Raw genomic sequence first — 26382 nt, 5'->3', positions numbered from 1 at the left:
CTGGTCTTGAACTCCTGGTCTCAACTGATCCACCCGCCTTGGCCTCCCAAAGTGCCGGGATTACAGGCGTGAACCACCATGTCTGGCCTTCTATTATTCTTATGTTATTAGTATTATTTCTAAACAGTAGATATTTTAAACATTATGTTCTACAAATGCCACTGATACTGGAATTTATCTAATCTTGAGTGTTAATGTCAGAGGTGTTGGAACCAGAATGATTCCATCTTGAATAGAGGCCAGGTAAAATAAGGCTGAGATCTACTGAGCTGCATTCCCAAGAGGCTAGGCATTCTTAGTCACAGGATGAGATAGGAGGCCAGAGGAACTGGTATCACAAGACACAGGACATGGAGACCCTGTTGATAAAACAGGATGCAGTAAAGAAGCTGGCCAAAACCAAGATGGCAAGAAAAGTGACTGCTGGTGGTCCTCACTGCTCAGTATATGATAATTATAATGGATTAGTGTGCTGAAATACACTACCAATAGCACCATGACTGTTTATAGGTTCCATGGCAACGTCCAGCAGTTACCCTATATAGTGTAAAAGGAAGAACTCTCAGTTCCAGGAAATCCCTGCCCCTTTCCTGGAAAACTCATGAATAATCAACCTCATATTTAGGATATAATCAAGAAATAACTTTGAAAGTAGCCATCCAGCAGCCTTGGAGCTGCTATGTCTGTGGAGTAGCCATTGTTTTTGTTTTATTGCTTTACTTTCTTAATAAATGTGCTTTCATTTTACTCTGTGAACTTGCCCAGAATTCTTTCTTGCCTGAAATACAAGAACCCTCTCTTGGGTCTGGATCCAGTCTTCTTTCCTGTAATATTAAGGCTGCAATAAACATCATTGTACGTGAAAAATCAACAAAAGATGTTTTGCTTTTAACTACTTCCACTATCGTTTCATTTTGTTTTAGGAAGGTTTTGTTTTGATAAAAATTGGGAATATGTGTATCAGAATTCTTTGTGTTATATCATCTAATCCTAGCATTAATTTATATCTATTTTAGATCATTATTGTGTTGAATATTTTCTTATAAGCCACACCATGCTGAACATATACAAAATTTGGCATGGGTTTCCATTTTACAATTTGAAAGACCTCAATTAGCTTTATTTTTCAATCTAGAATTAGGTAACACTTCATTCTATAAAATAGAGTAAGTGTTCCAATGAACTACTGAGCAGAAAGAGTTGGCTTTGTATTACTTTATTATTTGTAACTAAGAGTTACTAGTTCTTTAAAGTTATTTTTCTTATAAGGTGGGGACAGAGAGATATATTAATAGAAAAGTGACTAAATAGTTAACATCAGGTTACTTCAGGCTACCTCTTTGCGTTAGAATTAAAGCAGGGGAAATCTCATTATCATGCTGATTAAAGATTGAGGCCTGGGTGGTGGCTCATGCCTGTAATCCCAGCACTTTGGGAAGCCAAGGCATTCGGATCACTTGTCAGGAGTTTGAGACCACCATGGCCAACACGGAGAAGCCCTGTATTTACCAAAAATACAAAAATTAGCCGGGCAGTAGGCACCTGTAATCCCAGCCACTCAGGAGGCTTAGAAAAGAGAATTGCTTGAACCCGGGAGGCGGAGGTTGCAGTGAGCCAAAATCGTGCCACTGCACTCCAGTCTGGGTGACAGAGCGAGACTCCGTCTCAAAAAGGAAAAAAAAAAAAAAAAAATATATATATATATATATATAAACTGGATGGTTTGAGAAATTGGATGTTAGTATCTTTCTCCTAACTTCTCAGAAGATCAGATAACAATTTAGATTGGGTTTGGTGACCTGAAACTTTAGCATGGGAGACTTCATATTGATTTTTAGCTTATTCTGTTGGACCTAGTACAGAAACAGCCCAAAACAATGACCTCCTATAATTTTCATTTGACACTAGTAAGTTTCAAGTGCTGTCATATGCTACAATTTCCCGGTAGGCTCTAAGAGCTTACTGAATAGAAACATTAATATTAGCAAAGTAAAAGAATAAGTTAAACCATGTGCTGTAATTTAAGTGATTTTTTTTGTCAGTATCAGATTCCTTAAAAAGTAGGTTAAAACATATGGCAAATCACACTACAGCTGATTCAGCCAGTTACAATATGTACATGAAACTTTGAGATTGTATATCCGTGATATTGTGATTTAGAATAAGAAATTTATATTTGGTCTTCATTCCCATTCTTGGCACAGATCTTCTAAAATCCTTGAAATTTCCTAAGGGATAAGATCCATAAAGGTGAAAGGAGGGACTTTTGTTAATCTTAACTAACCTTTTTCAGCCACACTTGGGTTTATGTAATGAGATGACTTTTGGAAAGCCCCTAAGGATAGGGGCTGGTTTCCAGGGGAACTAACTATGTGATTAAACGCTTGGAACTGGGCGGACATGGTGGCAAACACCTGTAATCTCAGCACTTTGGGAGGCTGAGGCGGATGGATCACGAGGTCAAGAGATTGAGACCAACCTGGCCAACATGGTGAGACCCCGTCTCTACTAAAAATACAGAAATTAGCTGGGTGTGGTGGTACCCCGTCTCTACTAAAAATACAAAAATTAGCTAGGTGTGGTGGCATGCCCCTGTAATCCCAGCTACTTGGGAGGCTGAGGCAGGAGAATCACTTGAACCCGGGAAGTGGACGTTGCAGTGAGCCGAGATTGCACCACTGCACTCCAGCCTGGGCAACAGACTGAGACTCCATTTCAAAAAAAAAAAAAAAAAAAAAAAAAAAAAAGACTTGGAATTTTGAGTGGGATCCCCGACTCTGGGAGAGGGAAGAAAAGCTGAAGGTCAAGTAAATCACCAGTGGCTAATGATTTAATCAATCATGCGTATATAATGAAACCTGCATAAAAACCCAAAAGGAAAAGGTTAGGATAGCTTATGGGTTGGTGAACAAGAAGACATGCATTTGTCAGGAGGGTGGTGCACCCAACTCTATGAGGCAGAAGCTCCTGCACTTGGTACCCTTCCAAACTGTAGCCTATATATAAATATCTGTATCTGGCTGTTTATTTGTATACTTTACAATATCCTTGCAATAAATCAGCAATAGTAACCAAACTGTTTTTCTGGGTTCTATGAAACACTCTTGCAAATTGTTGAACCTGAGAAGGGGATTGTGAGAACCTCAGATTTGTAACCACGTGGGACAGAAGTTGTGGTAACCTGGGGACTTAATACTTGTGCTTGACTTCTAAAGTGGGAGGCAGTCTTGTAAAATTGAGGTCTTAATCTGTAGGCTCTGAGGTTATTTCTAGCTAGATAGTATCAGAATTGAGTTAAATTGAAGCATACCCAGTTCTTGTTCACTGAGCATTGGAGAACTGCTTGGTGATAGGGTTTGGCTGTGTCCCCATCCAAATGTCATCTTGAATGGTAGCTCCCATAATCCCTATGTATGATGGGAAAAAAATGGGAAAAAATGGTTTTTTTCCATTTCACACAGGGAAAATATGATAGTGAATAAGTCTCACAAGATCTGATGATTTTATAAAGGGTAGTTCCCCTGCACATGCTCTTGCGTGCTGACACGTACGATATGCCTTTGCTCCTCCTTCGCCTTCACCATGATGGTGAGGCCTCCCAGCCATGTGGAACTGTGTGAGTCCATCAAACCTCTTTCTATTTATAAATTACCCAGTCTTGGGTATTTCTTCATAGCAGTATGAAAATGCACTAATACACTTGGTATGGGTAACATCATCCCATGTTTTGGTGACCAGTGTGAGAATATTGAAAGTGGTGTGAGTATAAAAGGAAAAACCATTTCTTTATTTTTTCCAACCCCATATGATAAAATAAACTTATACTTAGAAAATTAAATTGATTTAGATTTCTAATGCCTAAGTATGTCTTATACCTTACCTTCCTTGCTGTGTCTGAGAAAAAATGATATAATCAAATGTTTTAGCATGTACTTACAAACTGAATATCTTGAATTTAATTGGTATGTAGTTGATTTTGACAGGCTTATTAAGTGTCAAAAGGAATGTTGAAGGACAAAGTTGGAGAGAATCTGAGAAATGCCCAACATATCTTTATATTTTAGTTCATTAAAATAGTATTTGATAATAGACTATTTATAGGACATTCAAAATTGGGAAAGGATTAATTAGCTAATATTACTGGCGAGTACTAGGATCAGGTACTATCATTAGTGCTATAATTAATATTGGTTGAAATTAATTAACCAGCATTACTCACAAGTACTATTAATGGAATTATTTATTGGAAGTACTATACCATTGCCAAACAAAGCATTTACTTTTAAACCTGGAACTCAAGTGGAAGTGAATAGTCTACTAAAAAAAGAATTTGAAATGCTCTATTCATACTACCCAAGATGAATTGCTGACCATTGGCTGCTCAGGCTAGAGAGAAGGACAGAGCTGTGGCATCACAGCTTCATTCCTCATGGGAAATAAAACAAGTGCCTAGAAATTTATGAGAGAACAGAAAAAAAGAAAAGCTTTTCTTGCACTTCTACTCATAAAGACCCAGTATTTAAAATAAACTAAGTAAAAGACTGTGAACTTAGCAACTGGGCTCAGAGTACAGTGATATCCAATTGCAAAGCAGAAGCAGGGTTGGGGTGGGGTCAATGCTGGGGATTCACTAAACAAGAGCATCAGACCAAGGTAAAGAAAAGAGACAAAAAGCCCAAATTAAATTAGAAAACTCTGATCTGTCTAAGAACTATTAATATTATCCTGTTATCTACGAAGAAGAATTTAACTGTATATCAGAGCTCCATTAAAGAATATTTATACTTGGCCGGGCGCGGTGGCTCATGCCTGTAATCCCAGCACTTTGGGAGGCCGAGGCGGGCGAATCACGAGGTCAGGAGATTGAGACCATCCTGGCTAACACGGTGAAACCCCGTCTCTACTAAAAATACAAAAAATATATATATATATTTATACTGATTTATAGGATTTATATCAACTTATAGATGAATAATTTCAGAAAAATTTATATATAGAATCATATTTATGCATATGCATGTAATACACCCAACATACACACAGAATGACTTTCCTTTGCTTACAATAAAAGTGTATTAGTCTGTTCTCACATTGCTAATAAAGACATACCCAAGACTGGGTAATTTATAAGGAAAGAGGTTTAATTGACTCACAGGTCTGAAGGCTTGGTAGGCCTCAGGAAACTTACAGTTATGGCGGAAGGAGAAGCAAATACGTCCTTCTTCACATGGCAGCAGCAAGAATTATGAAAGCTGAGCCAAAGGGAAAAGACCCTTACAAAATCATCAGATCTCCTGAGAACTCTCTCACTATAACAAGAACAGCAGCATGGGGGTAACCGCCCCATGATTCAATTACCTTCCACCAGGCCCCTCCCACAACACGTGGGGATTATGAGAATTTACAATTCAAAATGAGATTTGGTTGGGAAAACAGCCAAACCATATCAAAAAGTAAATTGTATAAAGCCAGAGTTTTAATTCACTATTTCTTAAGGAATTTTTTATCTTCGTAAAAACCACAAGTTAAAACATTTTATGCCTCGTTGTGTCTGAGAGTTGAACTGCTTTTACCCACTTTAAAAAGAAAATCAAGATTCTGATGATCAAATAGTAAGTAAAAACTGACAAACTGCATCCCTTAAAGAATGATTGTTACGGATATTTACTCCTTAATCAGGACGGCGAGTTTCATGAGAAAGACAGATATATTCATTGCTTTTGGTCATTCATTGCTTCTTTCAGTAGCAGCATACCCATTGCAATTTGGGGACTTTTCTCTGTTTTATTACGTATAATCTGTGCCTTGTTTTCCCCCAGCATGTTTCAAACCTGACCAAAACTTGGACAGTTAGCACTTCTGTTCTGGTACTTAACTTTTGATGAGAGAGACAGAAATATGAAAAAACGGTGGTCTGATGCTCTTGTTTAGTGAATCCCCAGCATTGACCCCACCCCAACCCTGCTTCTGCTTTGCAATTGGATATCATTGTACTCTGAGCCCAGTTGCTAAGTTCACAGTCTTTTACTTAGTTTATTTTAAATACTGGGTCTTTATGAGTAGAAGTGCAAGAAAAGCTTTTCTTTTTTTCTGTTCTCTCATAAATTTCTAGGCACTTGTTTTATTTCCCATGAGGAATGAAGCTGTGATGCCACAGCTCTGTCCTTCTCTCTAGCCTGAGCAGCCAATGGTCAGCAATTCATTCTAACCACAGCCAGAATTTGAAATTTCCTGAGCCCTATATCATTAGAGCTACTCTGGTTCCTGCCCTTTTAAAGACCTTGATCCTTTAGCTAATTTTCTACCCATAGGTAAGTAAACCCAAATCAAGTATATTTCTTTTCTGCCCAACTTAGCCTAGTTTAGTTTAAATTGCTTGCAACAAACTACCTTAAGTTATACATTACATAAATTACTTATTTCTCATAATGTATTTGAAACAAAATTCTAAACATATTTGGAATACTTGTGTTTCATCAACAAAATAAAAGACATCATTTTTTCCCCCGTCACAATATATTGAAAGCAATATATTGAAACTCAGCACAATCAGATTCCTGAGTGCTGAATCTTGGAATAAACACTCTTATCAGCCTCCAATTTATGCAATCTGCTTTCAGTAGTACTGGCATAAAAATGTTAAGGAGTTACTGTCAGGATTAATAGACTTTGCACCACTCCAATGCTAAGCATGTATTCATTGCCTGACCATCAATTAGATAGCCTTCAGGAAATGAAGCATTCTAAGAGGAAAAGAGTGGCATCACAGAAAAATGGAGAAATAATTAACAAATCCCAAGTTTACAGGCATTTAAAAATGTTAAATGTTACTTGCCAATTGACATTTTAGTTCAAGAACACTGGAAGACCATTATGCAAACAGATGTTCTGAGGTACTATCTTTTAAAAAAGTTACTACGTAGGAAGAGGAAGCCATTCTCAACTCGAATTACTTGTTAAATATTAATAGATGAAATCAAATAATTTTAGTACTACACTTAGAGTTTCAAGTGCCCCCTTTCTCTCATAAAAGAATGTCTTTACTCATCTGTTATGTTGCTTTCTACTTGTGGTGACTTTAATAGTTTGACATATTTTCCCTGCCTATTCACATTGCAAAGTTATTATATCCAGTTCTCCATACAAGGGACCTAAGAAATGCAGAGTGTGATTGTTTGACATTTTGATGGTGTCAGGGGTGCGGGGAGGGGAGAGAGATTTATCTGTTTAGGCAGCACAGGCTTCGCTCACACTATTTTTTTCTGTCATATGATCTATGGACCTAGAAGTATTTCACCTCTGAAATATCAAATTCAAAATTGAACTTGCTGACTTCAGACATGTAACATTCCATTTCATTCATTTGCTTAATTCCAGCAGATTTCTTCCAACTTTATCATGACGTTTAGTATCTGGCTTCCTCTAGCTTCTTATTCATTCGATCACAACTATCTATTGAATGCCTCCTCTGTACTGAACCAGGTTCTAGGCTCTGGGAATAAGGTGCTAAATAAGACATACAGGACATTTTCTCAGAGACATCAATATTTTAGAGAGAGAGAAAAACTGAAGAAGCATATTTTACTGTTGGGTAGAAATGAATGGCATCAAAAATTTAGCTGAAAAAGAATAAAAAGTGATGGAATATATATGACTCTTTTAAAAAGAGTGTAACAATGAGCTCTTGCCACAATATTGCTGCAAAATAAAGTAACTTCAAAATTTCAGTACAACACACCTATCTGCAGGCTGTCTAAAGTTTGATTTAGGCTGGGCTTACCTTGACTTGGCTCCATGCTACAGGTTGAGTTCAGTTCCTTTCCACCTGTTTCTTCAACCCGTTTAAGTCAGTAGCCACTCATGCATGTTCTTTTCATGGCAAAAGATCAGAATAAGAGGCAAAGACAAATTGGGTAATCACATTTTGAGCCTTGGTTTTGTCAGGTTTGCTAATACTTGATTGGTTAAAGCAAGTCACAGGGCTAGGCCCCAAATCAAGGATCAGAGAAATACAGGCCGCCTACATGTGCATAAGGCCATGAAAGGTTGGCGTTATAAAAAATTAATGCAGAGGAGTGAAGAGTTGTGTCCAATTATTCACTCTATCATTTTGAGTGAAAGGGGGAAATTTCATTGACATTTCATTTAATTTTTGAATAAGGGATTAAAGAAGTGATATTAATAACTGAGAACAGAACAGACCAGGTAGTGGAAACAACAAGTGCAAAGACTTAAAAGTACAGACAAGTTAGAGAAATAACAGTGTATTTAGAATGGTAAACATGGGGTGAATGAAGGAAGACTAACAGTAGAAGATAAAGTCGAAAGTTGTTTAATGATAACATTTCAGTAGATCTTTAAATCAATGAAATTTGGATTTTTAAATAAGTATATCGGAAGTCTTTGGAATACTCTGAGCAGGAAATATACGTAATCAAATTTCTGTTTCTAGAAGATCACAGTGGCCAGTATGGTGGCTCATGCCTGTAATCCTAGCACTTTGGGAAGCTGAGGTGAGTGTATAGCCTGAGCTCAGGAGTTCCAGACCAGCCTGGGCAACATGGTGAAACCCTGTCTCTACTAAAATACAAAAAATTAGCTGGGCGTGGCAGCGTGCACCTATAGTCCCAGCCACCTGGGAGGCTAAGGCAGGAGAATTGCTTGAACCCAGGATGCAGAGGTTGCAGTGAGCTGAGATTGTGACTCTGCACTCCAGCCTGGGTGACAGAGCAAGACACCGTCTCTAAAAAAAAAAGAAAAAAGAAATCACAAGCAGCTATGTAGAGAAATGACTTTAGAGGGGACAAAAATGAAAGAGAACAATCGCTTACGAGGTTTTTTGGGAAATACTAGGGAGAGAAAGATTATGACTCATAGTAGGATATTAATAGTGGAGGGTAAGAAGTAGAATTCTGGATACAGATCCAGATTATTGGCAAGACTATATTAATATGGGAGGGGGGCAGGGAAGTGCTGGGTAGAGAAGGGTGGGATCCCTGGTGAGGGCTCTACCTTCGGGCCTGTGGCCACAGACCTAAGTCAGAATGGGCACTCCTGCTTTCATACCTAAATGTTGCATTTTCCAAGACCACTCTGGCCCACCACAACCCCCATCTTGTGCCCATAAAAACCTGAGACCTAGTAGGTGCAGACACAAGCAGATGGATGTTGAGAGGAACACATCAGCAGACACTGGCAGAACAGCAATGATGGAATGATGTGGATGCCAAGGGGACTTTGACCAGGAATGGTTGGAGGAGAGTCCAACCGCTGGGTGGCCAGACTCCAGAAGACGACCAGCTTCCCACTTCATCCCCCTTCTGGCTCCCCATCCATCCCACTGAGAGCCACCTCCACCACTTAATAAAACCTTGCACTCATCCTCCAAGCCCATGTGTGATCTGGTTTTTCCAGTATGCTGGACAAGAACTTGGGATACAGAAAGCCCTCTGACCTTGCAATAGGCGGAGTCCAATTGAGCTAACACAAGCAGTCTGCAGACGGCAAAGTCGAAAGAGCACACTGTAACATATGCCCACTCAGCCTTCGGGAGTTGTAAACACTCAGCCCTAGACACCCAAAAGCCATCCCCATGACCTCTGCACCCACCCATCTGCATGCTCCCCCGAGGGATTTGAGCAACAGGAAGCCACACCCCTGTTGAACGTCCTGTGAGGGGGATAAGGGAACTCTCCCATTTCAATATTATATGATGATGGCTTGGATATAAGAAGTAAGAGAAAGAGAAGAATCAAAGGTGACTGCTAAGTTTTTAGTCAAAATAACTTGGTAATTGGCATGGCATTTATTAAGTGGAAACAACTGAAGGAAGGATGGGGTTGGTGGTAAGAATGGAAAATTTGTTTTACATAATTGAAGTGTGAACTGTTTTTTGGACATCTAAATGGAGATGTTAAGTGGTGGGAGAGTAGGAACAGAAGAGATTGATGTTGAAGCTATCAGAAAATAGGTGATATTTAAAGCCTTGAGGTTGGATGAGATCACTTAGGGAATAAGGAAAACGGCTCAATGATTCAGTGCTAGGTGCTTCCAAAATTATGATTCAGAAAGAGGAGATAGAACAGGAGAGCAAGACAAAGGAGTGACTGGGAATGTAGGAGTAAATCTGAAGATAAATGGTTGTCAGGAACCTAAGTAAAGAAAAAAATTTCAAGAAAGGGAGTGATCCCCTGTCTCTTTTTGATCTTGCTACCGAGGGTCAAGAAAGATGAAGATTGAGAATTCTTCATGGGTATTTGGCATGATGGAAATTATGAATACTCTTCACAGTTACCATTTCTATGGTGTGTTTGAGACAAAGTCTGATTGGAATCAGTTAAAAAGAGAATGAGAGGAAAATAAGTCAGAATATTCAGCTCTTAGGAATTCTACCAGCTGGGCTGTGAACACCTCTTATCTTTATTTCCTGTTCGTATTAGATCATATGTTCACAGTTTCAAATCAGTTTAACTCTATTGCTACATTACTTTTTAACTTGAATACCCAACGGCCCCCCAAATCTTGACCGATATAACTACCACCTTTTCATTTCTATAATTGAGCAGTTGAGCACTGCTGAAGGAAATCATAGACTCACTGTGCCTTGAAAAATTCATATCATCAATACCATCTGTCATTCTCCCTGCATTTTCCTTGTTATTTGTCTCTCCTATTCCACACATATATAATTTACTTGTTCTACATATATTCTTTCTATTATAATCCTCTCATAGGAAGAAGTGTCCCTTCTTATAATTTGTCTGTCTCAGTCTTATACAATCATTCCTCCTACTTCCTCAGCAATCTTGCTCATTAATTATCTCTTCTTTTTCTTGTAGTTTCATGACCATCCTCCTTATTGGCTCGTTCCCATCTTCATTTATGCATTCTCCATTACTTTCGATCATAACCTCCATATTTCCTCACCTCTCTGCTCCAATCTTTCATTATTCTCCCACCAATGGCTACATTTCTTTAAAATGTGTCTCCAATCATCATGACCATATCTCGCCTTCCATTTCCTGTTTAGATTTCTGCAGTCTGGAACCCACCTTCACCACCACTGCAATAAAACCTTCTTGTGATTGTAATCAGAAACTTCACTAAATCTCATGGGCATGTTAGAAACCTAATCTAATTTGATTTTTTTTTCCCTAGTACTTGACACTGTAGAATTGTTATTCTTACTGAAATGTTCTCTTTTGTTGGTTCTGGTTGCTTTCACACTTAGTTTGTTTTTCTCCTATCTTTCTGGCTGCTCTAAGTAAATGTGATAGCTGGTTTCTCTTTATGTGTTACGTATTGGTGTTTCACAGGGTTGCAGCTGAGGTTTTATTTTCTTCTCCCTTTGTGTTCTATTACTGCCTGACCTCATTCACTCCCATGACTTAATTGTCATCTATATCCTGATGATTCACAAATGTATCCTAGGCATGTATTTCCAACAGCCTCCTGGATATTTCCACCTAGCTGCTCCTCTAATAACTTAAGCTCAGCAAGAACATCATCTTGTCCACTGAAACCTGAAATATCCTCCAAAATCCTCTATGTCATTGACGGGAGCCACCATGCATCCAAATACCTAATAAGGACAATTAGATTTTTTTAAAAAATACACCCTTTGTTTATGCCCCCAACTAATTAGCCAAGTCTTGTTGAGTCTAGATCACATCTAAATCTTTTTATTTATCCAATTCCATTCTTCCCCCTGTGTATCTACTCAAGTTTAAGAACACCATCACTTCTCTCTCCTGGATTTTCCTGGATTTCTTTAGCAGCTCTCTAAATCAGTTCCCTAGTTTTAGTCTCAACTTATTTATTTATCTATAATACAAGTATGCTATTGTTACTTTCATTTCACACTTTTCAAAGTCTTTCCTTTTTTTTTTTTTTTTTTTTTTTTTGAGATGAAGTCTCACTCCTGTCACCCAGGCTGGAGTGCAATGGTGCAATTTTGGCTTACTACAACCTCCACCTCCCAGGTTCAAGTGATTCTCCAGCCTCAGTCTCCTGAATGACTGGGATTACAGGCGCCTGCCACCACGCCCAGCTAATTTTTGTACTTTTAGTAGAGACGAGGTTTCACCATGTTGGCCAGGCTGGTCTCGTACTCCTGACCTCAGGTGATCTGCCCGCCTCAGCCTCCCAAAGTGCTGGGATTACAGGTGTGAACCACTGCACCGGCCTAGTTTTTTTTTTTTTTTTGTAGAGTTTAAACCTCTTTGGGTTTTGATTTTTTGAACACCCTTGTCCATTCATCTCCCATTCTTCCAGAAACTAGCTATATCCTATTATCCTTGAGATCTCTGCTCAAATATCACTACTTCCTGGGTATTTCTTCCCTCTCAAATTCTGACTTATTTCCTTTATAGCACTTATATTGAAATGTATATATCTTATATGAATAGTTTCTGTAGTCTGTACATGCAAATTAACTTCATATTGACAGTAATGCACATGTTCTGTTTTTGCCCACGACTTGTACCCACAGAAACTCTATTGCCCATTCTCCCATGAATATTTCTGAAAATCTTTGAAACAAGTCAGTGCATCAGTCAGCAAATATTTTTTCAAGGACCTGTTATGATGCCAGGCAACACTTTAGATTCTAGGAGTAGAGAGATGAAAACATTGGAAGGCCTACAGGATTATAAGACATTCAATAAACACACAAACACATACGTAATTTGAGACTGCAAGTAAATGCTAAAAACAGTAAAACTAGAAACTCTGGCAGATTAACAAGGTTGAGGGGCTGAAAGGGAGAAAGGGTCAAGAAGAGGTTACTGTTTTAGGCAATTGTGAATTGACCTGAATGGTGAGAAGACAGTCATGCAATCATCTGCAGGTAGATAATTTCAAGCCAAAGGAACGTACTAATGTCTTGACTTGAGATCAAGCTTGGCACAAGCAGAAACGAGGGTCTTGTCATAGCAGCATTAGTTGTAGAGATAAAAGTAGATCAGATTGGTATTCAGGGCCATGTCATGCAAGGCCTTATAGGCATAGCAGGAGATTGGATTTTATTCTGGCTGCAGTGGGAAGTCATCGAGGGTTTGAGCAGCACAGTGGTCTAGTTTGATCACTGGTTCATTTGCTTCTGTGAGATGAGGGGACTCACATGTACTCACAAACAGACTTCTCCCATATACTCAATGCACAGGGTCTTTCAGAACCTTAAAAATGAAATAGCTAAAATACAAAGCTTGCCATTTCTGGTTGCCTTTCAAAAATGGACTCTGCTGCATCATTATGTAACCGACTCCCTGTCTTCTAGGGGCAAACAAGGGTAGTGGCATTGGAAACCTCACTTTGTTTCCCCAGTGTTAGTCTGGTTCGCCTTAACTGTCCACAATGTTTTAGAGCGACAGTGGTAACTTGTTCACCATTACATCCCCAAGTGCACAGTAACTGAATAGGACTCAATTACTGTTTGTTGAAGAAAGGAGAATTTATGGAGGTAGAATGGAGAATTTTAATGTTCTCTCTACACAATTATTAACTCTTCCTAGGGTCTATTTATATTCCCCAGTGTCCGTCATTCATTTCCCTGAAAGAGTGGTGCACAGTTCACTGCAATATTCTGACATTTGGAACAAATAATCAGGTCTCCTTGGAACAATGGAGCTTTCATTCCTCCAAACCCGACTAGATGAAAACTCTGTATTGCTTATGTTTACTTAGATCCCTATGCAGAAAACATACAAACAACAACAAACCCTTTATTAAAGTGAACTTGAAAAAGTTCACTTGGATTTAAAAGGCATATTTTTTTTAAATTTACATTTGGAAATTCAAATGACAGGATCTAGAGTTCTAGGATAGAGTGGTGATTGACAGTAATGAGCAACAATTCAGAAAAGAGAAACATATTGCTAGTCACAAAACCTCTAATGCCCCAAACAATTTCTCTGTTTAAAAAATTGGTCCTTGGTCCTTTTTGAATTATTATTATTATTATTTTTTGTTGTCAGAAGAGTTATAGCTGCCATTTTAAGCTCAGTTTCTTTCGCATTCATACTCACTAAAAAACAAAACTGCAAAACACAAGAGCTCTAGATTTATGTTCAGATAAAAGGCTGAAATCCCAAACACAGAGAATATTGACAGCTCTGACAGATCCATCTCTGACATTAACAGTCAAAGATGGTTGCATGGAAACACTAACAGTCAAAAATAACTCCTTTTGTTATAAAAAATAATGAGAAGGAGATGAATTGAAAGACTTTGGGACCCAACTGAATATCACAAAGATTATTCTAAAGTTTTGGGCCTGACATTTTGTCTAATACTAATTTTCATTCTAAAATTTTCAAAATGAGCCTCAGAGAAATTTGTTTCACAGGTTGCTAATTTAAGCTTAGAATGGAAAACTGTAACTTTCTCACAATGGCACTTTAAAACATTTAGTTCTAAGTTTTCCTGCTGTGATCCATACCCTGGGTCTTACCTTAACTCACTCACCACCTTCCTCAGGGCACTAGAGTTGTAGTTCAGCTTTTCGGTTTCACTTTCTCAGTTCTGTTACTATCACTGTTGTCTATAGAGCTTTCCTGAAACAGAATTCTCATTTTTAAAAGGTGATATTTTATGCCACAGTTTGACAAAAAACAGAAATTAAGAAGGTGAAAAACTTAAAGACAGTTTTTAAGATTCAGGAAATAGACAAAGAGTTACAGTTCTGTAAAACCATTTTGAAACCATCAAAGTAGCTATTTAGGGAAGATTTTGTAAAGTGGTTGTTTAATGGGATTTTTCACCTTCTAGTGAGATATATTGGCAGCCTATAGCAAGCCTTATTTCTGAAAAAATTCGACTTGTTTGAAAAAAATGGACATTTTCATAGTTTAAGAAGGATCGAAATTCAGCTGAACTTATTTCCTGTATCTATAAATAACTGTTTATTGAAATTTACCTTCTCACAAATTCTATTTCCTTTCTACCTACAAAGCTCTGCCTGAAAAGTGCCTCTCATTAATATTTATTGGAATTATTTAGTTCCCTAATTTTTCCCTCCGTTTCTTTTTCAGTTCTCCAAGCATACTGTTTCACCTTGGGGAAACTAAGAGCCATTCATTTTTGAGCCACCTTTGAAATTTAAGCTGCCTTTTGCATTTTTATCAAACTCATTCTCTGACTTTTTTTTTTTTTCTCTGGCCCAAACTGAGCTTATTTTAACAGAAGACAAGAGACTAATGATGTTGTTTGATTAATAACTTGGTATATCCAAAGGTAGTTTAAGCTGAGGCCACACACTCTCTTCCTAGGTCCTCATCCTTATTTAAAAAGCCATCAAAGTTTTCAGTTTTCTATGCTGCTCTTAAAATATACCAATACACTGTGGTATAGTTTTCAAATTAATAGCTATACATTTGTACTTTTTGTTCACCTATATTTATCAAATACTACCTTTTCTGAACAACTCTTACAGGAGTCCCAGAGCAGCATGAGTTATGGCAGTGAGATAGAGTCCATGGACTTAAGAGATGCTATTGGCTGCTTGGCATATCTCACACCACGGGAATCAGACTTACTGAAGACAAGGAGGCTTCATAAAGATTTTCTTCAATTTTGTCTCCCCTCCCAACACAATAATCTATTGCAAATATTGGTGTATGATTTGGACGGAATCAGAGCAATATTAAAGGGGACCACTAGCTGTTACAACCTGACTGCATTGGATACTCTTGCAAATGGGTAGGTGGAGTGTCGTGTGTAAGAGCATGGCCTCTGGATTCAATGACTTGGGTCTGCGCTGAGGTTTTGCCATGGACCAGCTGGGTGACCCTGAGACACGAACTGCTTTCCTTTGTGCCACAGGTTCCTTACTAGTAAAATGGAGAATAATGAACCCTACCTCATAGGGTTCTCACAAAGATTAAATCAATTAATACATGTAAATCACTCAAAACATGCCTGGTCCATATTAATCCTGTCTTCATATTTGTGCTTTGTTAATGATTCTTTCGAATTTTGTTTATTATAATAGTTTAAAATATTCCATTAAAATACTATTTTGTTTGATTACTGAGTTTTTTGTCTCTCCCTTAAATTTTACACCAGAGGTAAGTGTCTTGCTCCTTTCATACTAATCCTTGCCCTGTTTATTAAATTATTATTATTACTAGCTTTCTTGATGTTCCTGGTCAAATTTGAAGAAAAAATTTTTTTGTTCTGACAATTTCAATTGTGAAATAGATAGGACATGTAGAAAATAGATTTTAATAAATGTATACATCTTGAAGTCTTAATACAAAGCAAGTAAATGCAGGTGTAACCACCACCTAGATCAAGAAAGAAACATTACCAGCATCTCATGCCCCCTCCCAATAAGGATCCATTTCTCCTTCTGAAAGGTTGACTCGTATCCTAACATTTCTGGTAATTGATCTCATGACTTATTTGATTGCTGTCTAACTAAGTATGCATTCTCAAATATTATCTTACCTGGTCTATTTTTAAAAATGATACAAATAGAAAGATGCACATAAAATACGTATTCTTTTAGGTTGTGAGATTTACATAAATTGTTATAGCTGTAGTTCATTTAATTTCCTTACTGAATAGTAATCCAGTGTATCAATACACTATAATTTATTCATTCTACCATTAATTAATTTTGGATTTGTTTTCAGTGTTTGGCTATTATTAGCAATACTACTAGGATCACTCTTGAATAAGTCTCTAGGGGAACATGTGGTACATGTGCTTGCATTTATATTACGTATGTGCTTGAGAGTCAAATTAGTATTAGTGCTGGTTTTCTTAACATGTTTTACCAGCTTTTACCTATTAAACTAATTTTTTAAATTTAATAGTGTATCTGGAAATTATTTTGTATTTTTTATGTACATAATCATGTCAACTGTGATTAGTGACATTTGGATTTCTTCCCTTCAAATCTTTCAACATATTATTATTTCCTTATTGCAATAAGACCACCATCTCCACGACATGTTGGTTAGAAAAGTCTGTGTTATGTTCCCAGGTTCACAAGGAAAGCTTTTGACATTTCATGATCAGGTGAGTTCTTTGCTATAACGTTGGTGTAAGGGCCATTTGTCAGATTAAGAAAGGTCGTTAATGTTTTTAAACACACATACATACATATATCAAAAATGTTTTCTACATCTATTGAGATGGTCATATGATTTTTCTCCCTTATTTGGTTAATATGATAAATTACATTCATGATTTTCTAATGTTAAGCCACACATATGCCTGGGGTAAACCCAAATTATACATGTATGCAGCATCTTATTATATATTCTGGAGTAGTCTTCTCTTTTTTTGATTAGGATTTCTGCACCTATACTTATAAAGAGATTGGCTGACTTGCAGCTGTTTTCTTGTAATTTTTATGTCTAGCTTTTTATTGAGGTTTTTATGAACTGTTAAAACATATTTTAGAGTATTCTTTATCTAGTCTCTGGAAGATTTTGTGTTAAAACTTGCATTCATTTTTTCTTGAATATTTAGTAGGATTTACAAGTGAAAGTATCCAGGTCTGGAGTTTTTTGTTTTTTGTTTGTTTGTTTGTTTGTTTTTTGAGAAAATTTAAAATTATGGATTTAACTTCATTTTTTCCAGATATCTATAGTTTCTAGATCTTCTTTTGTTAGTTTTTATAATTTGTATGTTTCTAAAGTTTTGTGTACTAATTTGTTCTTGCATTGCTATAAGAAATACCTGAGACTGGGTAATTTATAAAGAAAAGAGGTTTAATTGGCTTATGATCCTGTAGGCTATACAACATGGTACCAGCATCTGCTTGGTTTCTGGGGAGACCTCAGGAGGCTTTTACTCATGGCGGAAGGTGAAGTGGGAGCAGGCACATCACATGGTGAAAGCAGGAACAAGAGAGAAAAAGTTGGGGGTGGGGTTTGCCACACAATTTTAAATGACTAGATCTCATGAGAACTCACTCACTATCATGAACACGGCACCAAGGGGATGGTGCTAAACCATTGAAGGGAAATTCACTCCTATGATCTCACCACCTCCCATCAGGCCCAATTAATATTGGGGATAATAATTCAACATGAGACTTGGTGGGGTCATATATCTAAACTGTATCAGTTTCTAGTTATCGTTTGCTATTGCTAGCTTAATTGTTTAGTGACCAGATAATATATTCTATATTATTTTAGTTCTCCGAAATATTTTGAGATTTGTTTTATATATAGTTTAGCATATAATCAAATTTTAATATTATGTTTCATTTTAAAAAGAATGTTTCTTCTGTAGCTTTGAGTAGACTATAGCGTACATATCCAATTATGGTGTTTATGGTGTTCAAATATTTTATATTGCTGTATCTTTCTGATTCTCTTTTATCCTTTTGTTTGATCAGCTAGTGAGAGATGTGTGGGTTTACCTATTTTTCCCATAAAGTTGTGTAGATTGTGGCTTTGTATTCTTCAAACTATGTTATTAGGTGCATACAAATTTCATATTGTAGCTTCCTGATTCATTTTAACTTTTTCTCCATTTATGGAGTGCCCTTTTTTATTTTTAGCCATGCTTTCTGACTCAGCTGTTTTTGATATTAACATAGTCACACCTGCCTTATTTGGTTGATAGTACAAAGTATAACTTTTTCATCTGTTACCTTTTCATATTTCTGTGTCATATTTCAGATGAAGGATTTATAAAGAGTATATAGTTGAGTTTTGATTTTTAATTCAGTTTTTATCTTTAAAACAGAGTATTTAATTCTTTTTACGTTTAATGTAATTTAATGCAATGTAATTACCAATATCTTTTAGCTTTGCCATCTTACTCTGCCCTTTCTATTTGTCCTTCTTGTTTTGGGTTTTCTCTCCCATCTGTCCTTCTGTTAGATTGAGTTTTTAAATATTTCTTTTCATCTCCTATTAGCTTGGATGATATGCAGTCTTAAGATTCTTGTACTGGTCTCTAGAGAAAACTTCATTCTTCACTTCCCAAAGTATCATACTAATTGTTATTTTCACCCTGATCCTGAACAACTCAAGGAACTTGGAACACTTTAACTATGCCATTGTTTTATATAATGTAATTATGTTCTATATTTTGAAGGCCACAAGATATCACTGTTATTGTTTTGTATGATCAGTATCACTGAGATATTCACAAATATTTATCTTTTTGTTGCTTCTTAATTTTTTTCAAAGTGTTCTCTTCTTATGCAATTAAACAGTGGCTTTTAGAATTTTTTTTTTTTCATTATAGGCAGACTCATGATTAAGTCTTCACATTTTATATTCCTGAAAAGGTCTTAATTTTACCTACATTTTTGAAAGATATTCATAGTTGGTAATACAATTCTAAGTTATCAGTTTTCTTTCAGCATTCTAAAGAAGTAATTTTATTTTTGTCTGGCTTACATTTTCCTGCTTAAAAGTCAGTTTTAAATCTAACTGATGCTCCTTCTAAGATAACCTTTCTTGTTTTCTCTTGCAGTATTTACATTTTTTTTTTTTTTTTGTCCTTGGTGTTCAGTGGTTTTATTGGTATGCCTGTCAGAGGTCTCTTTGTATTCATTCTGTACAGTTTCTCATACTTCATGAATCTATGACTTACTTGATGACCTTCTTCAGTGTTAGAAAGTTATTAGTCATTGTATTTTAAAATATCACCTGTCTCCAATTTTATATTTAATACGCATTCTTTCGTTCAGCTTTGTCTTGCATCCCATCATCTGTATTTTCCAGGTGATTCTCTCAGCTTTAGTCTGGAGTTATTTATAGTTATTTATCTATGGCAGAGCCTAATCTGCTATTAAAACTATCCAATGAATCCTTTATTTGACTTATTGACTTTTTCAGTTCTAGGATTCCCTTTAATTCTGTGGTTTTAAAATTTCTCCCTCAAAATTCTCCCTCTTGTCTTTTATCTCCTTGAACATAGTAAGTATGATTATTTTAAAATCAATATTTGATAACTCCAATATCAGAAGCTTTTAGAGACTTTTTCCACTGTTATTTCTGCTTCTGTGTGTTCATGTAATCTTGTGTCTTTATTGCCTGAGTATTTTTAAACTGTGTCTTTGAACAGTATTTGCAAGCATTTGGTAAAAATAAACTCTGGCATAGAATATTATCTTCCTCCAGAGAGGATTTATATTTTATTATTATTATTGCTTTGGCCAGGTATCTTAAGGAAACAGCTTTTCAAAATTATCTTAATACAATTTCTGGATTAAATATTACGTGAGTTTGAGCTGCCATCCTTGTGGGAGCCTATTTTCTTTTCTTTTCTTTTTTTTTTTTGGTTTGGTGATGTTTTTATTGTGTGTGTATATATATATATATATGGTGTACAACATGGTATTTTTGTATACTTATCTTGATATACATAGTGAAGTGATTATTAAAGTCAAGTAAATTAACATACCCATCATCTCGTATAATTAGGTTTCCTTTTTTTTCTTGTGTTAAGAGTACTTAACATTTCTTAGCAAATTATCAGTATATTATACAATATTATTAATTGTAGTTCTCATATTATACATTAGAACTCTAGACTTAGCCTACAAAACTGCAGTTTTGTACCTTTGGACCTACAACTACTCATCCCTTCCTATCCTCTGCATAACTGCTGTTTTACTGTTTCTCTGTATTCAATATGTATTATTTTTTTAAGATTTCACTTGAAAGTGAGACTATGCATTATTTTCTTTCTTCATCTGGCTTATTTTACTTAACATAATGTCTTTTAAGTTCATCTATGTTGTGGCACATGACAGGCTCTTCTTCTTTTTAGGGATGAATAATATTTTGTTTTATATTTATATAATATATAACAAATCACACACACACACATGCACACACCACAAATTTCTTTATCCATTCATTTATCTATTAAGGGGTGCTTAGATTGTTTCTGGGTCTCTGGGGCCTGTTTTTGATTCAACTTTACACCTAGGGTACAGCCTTTCAGTGAGAGAAGTTCAGAAGTTCCATTCTGTTCTGTGAGGACCTGTACTCCAAATCCTCATTCTCATGCATGAACACTGTCAGCAGTCCCACTCATGTTCTCAACTTTCAGCTGTTCCTTCTGAAATAAGAAAGAACCCCAAGAGAAGAGAAGCTCATAACTTGGGCTTCCTTTGTCACTGGATTACTGCCAATTAATCATTGTTTCATTAGTTCTAAAATACAGGTGCTAAAAAATATGTTTTCCTGGTCATCCAAGACTTTCTTGTCTTTGGTGGGAGAATTGGTGCAAATTACCTCATCTGACATTACTAGAAGTGGAATTACTTTTCCCATATAAACCCATTATGCCAGATAAGCAAAAATATCTACACAGTTCAAAGCCACTGAAACTGAATCCAATTTCTTGAGTCCTTGTTTGTTTAACAGAAAAACTCTAACTTAATTAGGAAAGCCTTTTTACAAACACAAAACCATCCCAAACTATCCAGTCTTAAAGGGTTCAGGCAAATATTGGAAAAGAGATGTCAATTGAAGGTTTTTCTCCAAGTTCATTTTCAGTTCTATTTAAATATTTGTATTGTTACTATTATAACTTATACCAAGGGCATGGAACTATGCTAGCTATAGAAATACAATGTGGCTGTGTGAACAAAATAGACAAAGCAGTTGTTCTAAAGAAGTTTAGAGAGACATGATGAAAACATCTAGGATTAAATGAGATAATTGGTAAAAAGTTCTTGGTAATTAAATGGATAATTGGTAAAAAGCACAGTTCCTGGTATATAGTATGTACTCAAACACTGTTTTTATGTGTCAGTATACAGAGCCATTTCCAAATAGCTGACAATACCTAGGCCCCTCCTGTGTCCCTACTGAGTAATTTATGGGAATGAGCAACAATGTGCAAACAGATTAGACAATGGGAGGGCTCCATGTAGTCATGTGCCTTAATTGTGGACTTTTATTAACCTTTCTGCTTGGTTCAAAATACATGCTATGATCCGAATGTTTGTGTCTTGCCCAAATTCATGTGTTGAAATCCTGACTCGTCCAAGGTGAGGTCTAGGCCTTTTGGGAGGTGATTGGGTCATAACAAGGCAGAATTCTTCAGTATAGGATTAGTGCCTTGTGAAAGCTGCTTCAGAAAGCTGTCTTGCCCCTTCCACCATGTGAAGACACAGTGAGACAAGATTACCTATGAACAAAAAAAGGGGGATCTTGGACTTCCCACACTCGCTCCAGAACTAGGAGAAATAAATTTCTGTTGTTTATAAGCTACCTACTCTATAGTATTTTGTTATAGCAACCTGGATAGACTAAAACAATATGGGAAGATGTTTTTATAAGTACATGGAGGAGAACATTTCAATTTGGCCTCAAGCTCCAGTATGGCTCCGTATAGCACTTACATAACTGTCTGATGAAAACAGAAATGGAGGAGATGTTGATGGGTGCTAACATTTCCAGTGAATGGCTTGCTGGGACATAGACGGCAGTGACAAGATGGAGTATGTGTAGTAAATACATGAATTTTGGAGAAGAGGGAGAAACCTTTCTAAAAAGATAACAAGAATTAAGACAGACCCCACAAAATACCTCTAGGCGTTAAGATACAAGAGAAAATATTGCTTGCTTGACAGACTGCATGATAAACGGTATCCTCAAGGAATGGTCAGTACTTGACGGAAGTGTAATGGTAAAGAGAACACAAAAAGGATGAGACTTTTGTGGAAAAAAGACTATGTGATATGGTTTGGCTATGTCCCCACCCAAATCTCATCTTGAATTTTAACTCCCATAATCTGCACATGTCATGGGAGGGAGCAAGTGGGAGGTAATTAAATCATGTGGGCAGTTTTCTGTGCTGTTCTTGTAATAGTGAATAACTCTCATGAGCTCTGATGGTTTCATAAAGGGCAGTTCTCCTGCACATGCTGCCTTGCCTGCCACCACCTATGTGCCTTTGCTCCTCCTTCGCCTTCTACTATGATTGTGAGGTCTCCCCAGCCATGTGAAACAGTGACTCTATTAAACTCTTTTTCTTTATAAATTACTCAGTCTCAGGTATGTTTTTATTAGCAGTGTGGGAACAAACCAATACACTATGTTTTTAAGATGGTACCGTGGCACCTTTCATGTGTAGTTTTTGTGGAAAATGAAAACAATTAGTCCGTGCTTCTTTTCAAACTATGTATGACATTCTGAACCAGGGACAACTACATGTTACTTTTTTTCTTCATTTTAAAGAGATTATTCTCTCTACCATTGTATATTAAGTGACTATAGATTGATTAAATGTATCATTTAACTCTAGGTTCAGGATTATAAAAATAAAACATCTAGACCAGATCAAGAGCTTTGTCCATTATCCAGAGATGAATTAACTGATATGACTTTGTGTTTCAACCCTTTAGTGAGGAGGTGAAATGTGTCCTACCTGTATGTGGGATATTTGTGTTAGAAGAACAGGACATTTCACATATACATGACTGAAAAATATACACACGATTGTATGTGTGTGTTTTCTCATATACGCAATAAAGAGGGAACAACTGTTCTGTTGGCTTGGTACAGTTGATCCTTGTACAACATGGGTTTGAACTGTGTGGGTCCATGTATATGTGGACTTTTTTCTACCTCTGTCACCCCTGAGACAGTGAGATCAACCAACCCTTCTTCATCCTTTTCCTCAGCATATTCAACATGAAGATAATGAAGATCTTTTTGATGATCCATTTGTACTTAATAAATAGTAAATATCTTTTCTCTTCTTTTATGATTTTCTTAGTAACTTTTTTTTTTTTTTTTTTTTTTGAGATAGAGTCTCACTCTGTCGCCCAGGCTGGAGTTCAGTGGTGCGATCTTGGCTCACTGCAAGCTCCACCTCCCAGGTTCAAGCAATTCTCCTGCCACAGCCTCCCAAGTAGCTGAGATAAGTGGTGTCTGCCACCACGCCTGTCTAATTCTTTGTATTTTTAGTAGAGACAGAGTTTCACCATGTTGGCCACCTGGTCTTGATCCCCTGACCTTGTGATCCACCCTCTTTGGCCTCCCAAAGCGCTGGGATTACAAGCATAAGCCACCGCGCCCAGCCAATATTTTCTTTTCTCTAGCTTATTTTATTGTAAGAATAGAGGATATAATACACAAAACAGACAAATTATGTGCTAATCAACTGTATGTTATTGGGAGGGCTTCTGGTCAACAGTAAGTTATTAGTAGTTGGGTTTGGGGAAGACAAAGTTACATGCAGATTTTCGACTGTATGGGGGTTGGTGCACCTAAACTTCAGGTTGTTCAAGGGTCAGCTATACTTCTTTTCACTCTCTTCTGGCAATAGCATCTCCTCCTTAGGTCACTGCTCTTCCCTCATTCCCCTATCCTGGATACTTCTGAGAGGCTGTCAATCATTGCACTGAGCCCTGTGGGCCATAAGATTTGATTGGCTTGGGCCTATCAAAGTGTTCCATTCTCCTGGTTAAGATATTGATTGGGAAATGTGCATGTATTTTAAGCCAGACCATCTCTAAGGGCCCACTTTTATAATTTTTTTATATGCAGAGATTTGGAAAAGATAATCATCTCTTTCTTCTGAGATAATAATCTTGATTGATCTGAATGAACCTGGGGCTATCTGTAGTCATGCCCATAACTTGCCCCCATCACATGGAAAATGTCTTTAAAAAATGTGAATGGAGGAAATATATAGATAGAAACAGAGCTGAAAAATGGAGAAATAACTGGTGATATTATTCCCATCCTTTATTTCAATGATATATAAGACAACCCACCTCTTTTTAGGATTCAGAGTAGACCGAAGGGGATTTATATTTATGATAAATGGGACTCTTGTTCAAATCCCGAAAGGCTGGATAAGGGGGTAAGAAACCCAGCAATGAGCAATGTAAAGATCACTGGGCTGATTTTCTAGCTTAGGCTCTTTAATAATTTATATACATGTGGGTAAATCACTTAGCCTTTCCAAGAGTTCTTTCCCCTGTAAAATGCCAACATTAGCTTTAACTATTTCTGATATCCTTAAAACTGTAAATGTGCACATTCTAAACATCTCTAAAGTAATCACACTTTGAAATAAGTGCCACCTGTGAGTAGGTAGAAACTTAATAATTTTTTGATAATAATATTTTATTTTTTCTTTTCATTTCCTTGCTTTTAAACTTTCTGTTAAAAAAAAAAAGTAGGATGCTGCTAGATTAATCTAGTGGAATGTAAATGCAATCAGTGACTAAATCAAACGTGTCTGTAGTCCACAACATTTCCAAAGCAAAAACAAAATTATAGATCTTTCTGATTTGAACCAGCTGAAGTAACTGCTGATTTTTATAGTTGCAATGATATAGTGAATTGTCAGAATTGTCTCTGCAGATTATAATGCTGAGCACTTATGTACGTAAAAACACAGCAGCCCCTACCCTAATTTAGAGGTTTGTGAAGTTTGGAATTGGCAATGCCCCTGTTTGTCCCTTCAGCGAGATCTCGACCTTCTCAATCAGTCCCTCTGACTCCCTTTTCAAGCTCATGGCACTGAGATTCATCATAAGGACCAACCAGGTAAGCTGTAGTGGCTGCATAGACTGTGATGTTGGACAGGGTTTCAAGACTGTATCTAGACTCTTGAGAGAGGATGCTACAATAAATAAGCAATATCTGTAAAGGGCACAAGCCTGAAAACCAGGGATTCTATGGCAGGATATGTCATACAGTTGCTAACTTAATTTTGTATTCCAAATGTTATTCCCCTTTTGATTAAAAGTAGCCTTCAAATTTAATTTTTAAATTATAGGATGGAATCTTTGATTTGTATACAACAGGCTTCCCTACTGGGTGACACATTTTGGGATAAGGGTGCTTTCTACATTATTCTTCATATTCAACCATCTATTCTACTTACTAACCATCCAGGACAGCATGGATTTTTATCCCTGATGTCGTTCACAACTCTGATTTGTTCCCAGTGTGAAATATCACTTATATTGGTTTGAAATTATATTCTAAACTTAAAGCCCACGATTTCTGTGTAGGATGTAAAGTTGACAAAACACGTACATTTTTCCTAATGCAAATCCTACATGCGTTGACTTTGAGGTAGTCAGGCTGACACTGTCGGAGGCGTGTAAGACAGAAAATAACTTCTGTTAAATAAAAGCGTAAGAAGTGAGGAAAGAGAAACAGATCTGTTTTGTTAAATGGAATTTTTAGAGACAGAGTAAATGGTTCTGGTTTGTTTTGAAGGAGATTAAGAATAAAAATAAAGTATTTAAAATGAAAGTGAATGCATGTTAGGAGGTTAAGGAAAGCTGACAATCTGCCAGTTGTGACAACATTTAATAATATTCAAATTAATTATAATATTGAAAATGAAAAATTCTGACTGCAAATGAATAATGAATAACAAAACCAGACACGGCTCTGAGGTGAAATGTGATTTTCATGAGGATGG

At 36.7% G+C, this 26382-nt stretch overlaps 1 long non-coding RNA gene across 1 annotated transcript in view; it reads right to left on the bottom strand.

The window, feature by feature from the left end:
• Window positions 1-707: 707 nt before the first annotated feature.
• LOC105465537 (uncharacterized) overlaps window positions 708-26382 on the bottom strand; it is an 81241-nt gene continuing 55566 nt past the window's right edge. Inside the window, exons 4-7 of the long non-coding RNA XR_003014361.2 lie at window positions 14450-14552; window positions 7781-7869; window positions 3311-3407; window positions 708-824 (exon numbers count right to left, since the gene is read on the bottom strand). This is a non-coding gene — a long non-coding RNA (uncharacterized lncRNA). The remainder of the gene's footprint in view (window positions 825-3310; window positions 3408-7780; window positions 7870-14449; window positions 14553-26382) is intronic.

This window comes from Macaca nemestrina, chromosome 5, assembly GCF_043159975.1.
Source record: "Macaca nemestrina isolate mMacNem1 chromosome 5, mMacNem.hap1, whole genome shotgun sequence".
In the NCBI taxonomy this organism is placed as follows: Eukaryota; Metazoa; Chordata; class Mammalia; order Primates; family Cercopithecidae; genus Macaca; species Macaca nemestrina.
This window is presented reverse-complemented; position numbering and strand designations above follow the sequence as displayed.